Genomic DNA, 6209 nt, shown 5'->3' with positions numbered 1-6209 from the left:
CACTCTATCTTTAGTATTTTCTTTTAACATTTCCAGTAGACTAACACATTGAATATTCTCTGTTCCTCATTTGAAAGTCTGAAAATAGTCCTATTGGACAGTACTATTGTGAGAAGTACTACCCAGATAGCTGTGTCTTATATTCCAAGGTTTGGGAGTAGGTTGAACTGACAGTGAGGCACGGTGGAACAACCAGGCTTGATTGAATTCCATGAGTCTTGGTCATAGGCAGTGAGTTTTGTCACAGTAAGAAATGAAAATACATCATATCCAGTTAAATTTGAATCACTTCTAATATCTTTTGCACTGGGATAAAAGAAAAATATTGCACAGACAATATTTACACTAAAAAGCACTTGTTGTTTTTCTGAAATAAATTCTAAGTATCTGTATTACATACTTATTTAATTATATTTCTATGGTATTTTGGCTTTACTTAACACTTCTTTGTTTTGCAGACCTCGCTTATAAAATTACTTGTAGTTATAGCCTGTCTTCCCTTTACCTTGTAATAATTCTTAATTCTTTTGACAAGCATTAATTAATGAGGAATTAATGATGCATAACCTTTGCATCATGAGTCAGTACACTGATCATGTCCTTGTATAAAGTAAACATAATAAGAATTCTTCTTCATATTTGATTTGTTGAAGCATTAAAACCAGCTTGCATGGCATAAGTTGTTTTCCAACTTTTCAGGATTGTGTTGCACCTCCCACACAATAACTTTTAAAAAATATTGTCCATTGGTTAAAAAAAAAAGAAAACCATAGTCAAAATTTATTTTTTATGTAAGAAATTCTTCAATAGTTGATATTCATTTTAAAAGATAATTATTGCAAGTGTTAAGATAATTACTCATTTCAAGTCAGAATTTTGTTTCTTGTTCAAAAGTGAATTATGCTTTGCTCTCTCATGGAAATTGTTGTAAGTTCTGCCCTACATTGCACTGTATCAGTGCAGGCATGACTGAGGACAGTTTATATGAGGTTAGGATATTGTTTGTGTATTTGAACAGAGGGTATGAGTGAACAAAATTGTGGTGACTGTGCATAAGACTAGAGTGGGGCCAATGAGACCAGATGAGGGTTGTGGGCACTGACTCCCGGATTATTAGTCAAGATAAAGGTGATTAGCAGTTAAGTTATTAAGAATAAAGTATCGGGGCTGATAGGTGGTGTGGTGGTTAAGGGTGCTAGACTCCCACATGGTCAACCATGGTTAGAATTCCAGACTTGGTGGCTTGCTTTCTCACTTTCTCTCTCTCTCTTTCTTTCTCTGTCCTAATCTGATCAAATTAAAGTAAATAAATAAATCAATCAAATTTCAATGAAATAATTTTAAAAAATGAGTAAAGTATCATTGTGAACTGTGTCGTACATTACTGCCACATTTCTCCATCAAATATAATCCATGTCTGACCATTTCAGCTCAATTTACACTCCTTTAAAATTTCAAAACAAAATGATTGCTGTTTTGTGAGTTACGTATCAATTAAATTGTATTAACAACTTTGTTTTAGTTGTTACTGAGGGACTTCATCCCCAAAGTCCTAGAAAGATTCCAGATTGTACCCCGTCCACATAGTGAACCTTAAATCGCTTTTGGGATAGAAGCATCCTCTAGGCAGCACACACTTCAGGTTTTCCTGGTGCATCATGTCTGGTTCTTTAAAGATTCTTTACTTGTGGAAAGACTGTAACGAGCCCCAGCTTCCATCTTTACTGGAAATTATTTCTATTTTTCCCACTGTTTATAGATTTTTACAACAGCAGTGGCAGATGCTGATTTTAGTAAGAACTAAGAAGATTGTTCTTTTTTTTTTTTTTTTAGTTACCATAATAAAATTGTTGAGATGGAATTTATGAGACTAGCAATCTCATAAGTAAGTCTTCTGTTTCTGGCATATTAATATTCGAAATACGCTATATTGTATTGAAATGAGGGACATAAACAATCACAGCAATGCTACATGTAAGACTTTTTGAGTGATCTCTTATTATGGTTATTTTGTTATAAATATGTGCAGAACAGCTATTAGAGCAGCAGAAGAAACTGATTTCTATGCAGGAGAAGGTAATACATATTTCCTCATACCTGGTGTAAAAGAACAAATTATGACATTTCTTATTTTATACATTCACTTATGGTTTGATTTTTAGATTAAGTATATACCAGACCTAAATGCCCATGAACAGATGAAAAGATTGAAAAAGTGTGGCAAATATATTCTATGGAATACTATTTAGCCATACAAAACAATAAAATCCTGGTCTTTGATAGAAAGTGGTCGAATATGGAAGATTTACTGCTGAGTGAAGCCAGTCAGGCTATGAAAGAAAGGTATTGTATGTATCCATTTAATATATATCAACTACCTGCACTCTGTGGTAGAGACTGAAAGATTGGAGGACATAAAACCTTGAAAATAGTATGGACACTGGAAGGAGACAGTGTGGAAAGAGGGAGGGAGAAGGAAAGATAGTAGAGAAAGAAATTAGGGGGGAAAATAGAGAGAAAAGACATTTGTGGGACACAGTAATGGTTTATTACCACTTGATAGCATCATGTACAGTATTCTCAACTGGGACTGGTCTGAGATGTATTTCATGTTGGGTAAATATTCTATACAAGCCAAATGATGTATAGCTATCAAATGCATAAAATAATAATGATAAAATAAAATTTATGCAAAAAAAGATGGACATGCTGGAGTTTTTCTGAAGTCTACTTGTTATTAATTTTGTGTATCAGGTAGAGCAATAGAGTGACCTCGATAAACTTCCTACATTGCGCTAAAAAAGTTAAAGAATCATTTTACCTGAAAATGTTTTCCATTATAAACAGTTCTGATGGTTTTGTTAATATTCTTAGGTTATTGCAGGTGAGGGTATTTACCTTAAATTACAAATAAGAAAAAATAATTTTTCTAAAAACATACCTTTTCCATTTGTTCTTTTAGCCATGAAACTTCTCTGAAACAGGTTAAATTTACAATAGAAGCAGGACTGACTTATACCACTTTGTCTTAGTAACTAAAAAGTGATTTTTAATAAGGAAAACATATTAGATGTGAAGAAAAAAAATAGGATATAGATACATATAATGGATAAAATGGTCAAATATTTTTTGGCCAGTTTATACACTTTATATTTGCTCAGGATTGTTTGGTCCAGAATGTAATGGTGACATTGCATTAAAATAATTTAAAATTCATAATGTAAATAGGATATATGTTTCTAACCCAGTCACATGTATTATTAATCTATCCTTTTTCAAGGATTTTTAAAAATATAAATAGCTATAGCCTCTTTCATTAAATCTAAAAGTCTAACTGATTTTAACTTATTCTTATGCTATTAGTGAATCCAGTTAAAGGTCCTTATTACTCATAAAGAAGCCACTTAAGAATGCAAATGATTCTTACAGATACTCTTGTAACATCCACGTGCATTCCAGTCACTATATAATTCACCCGTGAGAGAAAACATTAACATGAAAAAGTCTGATCAGTCTTCTGTGACAGAATTTGTCCTGCTAGGGCTTTCTGGGTATATCCTGTTTGAGGGCATTTACTTTGTGCTGGTCCTGTGTATGTACCTTGTGATTCTGCTGGTTAATGGAGTGGTCATCATTGTAAGTGACTATGATTCCCACTTGCACACCCCCATGGACTTTTTCCTCACAAATTTAGCATTCTTGGACATTTGCCTCTCTAGTTCTTATTCCCTTATTTCTCAGTAGCTTCTTAATTTCAAAGAAAACCATTTCTGAGGCCTGCTCTTGGCATGCTTCCTCTCGTGTGTAGAACTCTAGGCAATGAGAGTATCTTTGGAATTTTTGCCACTCCATTGCCCAGCACTCTAGCTGCCTGGGCTCACCCAACAAACTGGGACATGAGGGCCTCTTCTCATGTGTACACCCCTATTCCCTGAGAGTAACTGTGGAACTTCCAACACTCCATTGTCCAGTGCTCTGGTGGTCTGGGCTGGCTCCACCCACTGGGAGACTAAGGCCTGGTCTCAGTAGACCTCCTCTAGTGAGTGCATCCCTAGACCCTGAGAGTAATTTTGGGACTTTTTGCACACCAGACCACACACTTCACCTTGATTTTCTTCACTAAGCTGTATCTTCTTAGCTTGGTACCACCTTATCAAGAGCCAAGCATTTGACAGAGGAATGAAGCACCCGAAGTTACCCATGACTGCTTTGACCAGGGGATATAGCACTCCAATAGGAACACACCTAGGAACAGAATTGGAAGAGCAAAATTTTCTCTTCCAATACTGTAAATCTACTCCAAAAAAAAAAAAAGTAGGAAAAAGTGAATACTACATCGGATGACCAAAAACCAGTGCAGATCTCAAAGACATATGAGAAAACAACGGGGTAATTCACCAAGTGAGCACAGTAGCCCCTCACCAACAATGGGCAGCACAGAGGAATACACAGAAATGTCACAAAAAGAATTCCAAATATTCATCATGACAAACTCAATGAGCTGAAGAGAATATAGACAATCACTTCCAGGATGAGAAAAATCACTTCAGGACATGAAAGGGAAACTTCATAAAGAGATAGACACCCTAAAAAAGAATCAAACAGAACTTCTGAAAATGAAGAATACAATATAAGAAATTACAATCTCCCTAGAAAGCATTGCCTGCAGAAAGACAAAGTTTTCAACATAGACCAAACAACCAAAATAATGAAAAAAAAAAAAAAAAGAACAACAAAATGAAGAAAATGTATGGGAAATTTTAGACACAGTGAAATGCCCAAATATCTGTATAGTGCATATTCCAGAAGGTGAAGATCCTGATAAAGACATGGAAAACCTCTTTTATGAAATACTATCTGAAAATTTTCCAAATATAGGGAAACATGGAGAAATTTAGACCCCCAAAATAAAAAGCACTCCACATAGAATCAACACAAAATGATCCTCCTCCCAGCACATCATAGCCAGATTGGTAAAACTTAAAGACAAAGACAATATTCTAAAAATGGCAAGGGATAAATGTCAAGTTACTTATAAAAATTATCCCATTAAGCTAACATCTGACTGCTCAGCTGAAACAATGAAGGCAATTCCACTCTTAGGCATTTACCCAAAGGATAGAAAAACCTTCCGTTGGAAAGACACTTGCACATCCATGTTGATTACAGCATTATTTAAAATTGCTAGGACATGGAATCAACCCAAATATCCAAAAATAGATGAGTGGATTGAAAAACTGGGATACGTACTCTATAGAATACTACTCAGCAAAAAAACAAACAAACAAACAAAAAACAAACAAACAAAACAATGAGACCCTGGCATTTGATACAACATGGATAAATATGGAAGACCTGATGCTTAGCAGAGCAAGCCAGCGTATGAAAGACAGATTTTGTATCTCCCTATTCAAGATATACCAAATGTTTGTGCTTTTAGAAACTGAAAGTTTAGAAGGTATAGTATAGGGATGACAACTGTAGATACTAGATATAGTAAGGAAAAGCGGATACAAGGTCAATATTATTAGAGGGGGAGAGAGAAGGGGAAACAGGGAAAATATGTTTAATTGACACAAAAATGAAAATTTATTTACTGGTAATAAGGTATATGGTAATATCTTCGCTTTGATTGATATACACTGTATTCATACTGGACACAGCAATGCTGTATACTGTAAAGATATGTAATGATTAAATGCAAATTTTAAAAGTAAATTCATATAAAAAAGAAAAAACACACCAGGCACATGTGTACATGTGCCCAAAATTCCAAGAGGAAGAGGAATACTGCCATGGTCATTCTCCTCTGGGGGAACGTTTCTCACTTTTCCTCTCTCTTTCTCTCTGGTGTGGACATGTTGTGCTCTATAAGAAAGAAATATATAATTTGTACTATTAATTTTTTCAGCAATTGCTTATAAAAGAAATATTTACCCTATTGTTTTATCCATTCCTCATGATTTTTTCAATATATTTTATTCGGGACCAGCAGTTAGCGTAATGGCTATGTCGCTGGATGCCCATGTAGTCGACCGCAGTTCACGTCCCGGACCCAGGACTGGGCGTGTGTGCGTGCATGCCCAAGATCCCAAGAGGAGAACGGAGGAGAAGGGATTGCAGTGTAGCCATTTCCCCTGGGGGGTGATTTCTCGCTTTCAGTCTCTCTGTCTCTCTCTGTCTGTCTGGTGAGCACACGTGCCCTATAG

The sequence above is a fragment of the Tupaia chinensis genome, unplaced genomic scaffold, assembly GCF_000334495.1.
Source record: "Tupaia chinensis unplaced genomic scaffold, TupChi_1.0 Scaffold000291_1, whole genome shotgun sequence".
NCBI lineage: Eukaryota > Metazoa > Chordata > Mammalia > Scandentia > Tupaiidae > Tupaia > Tupaia belangeri.
This window is presented reverse-complemented; position numbering follows the sequence as displayed.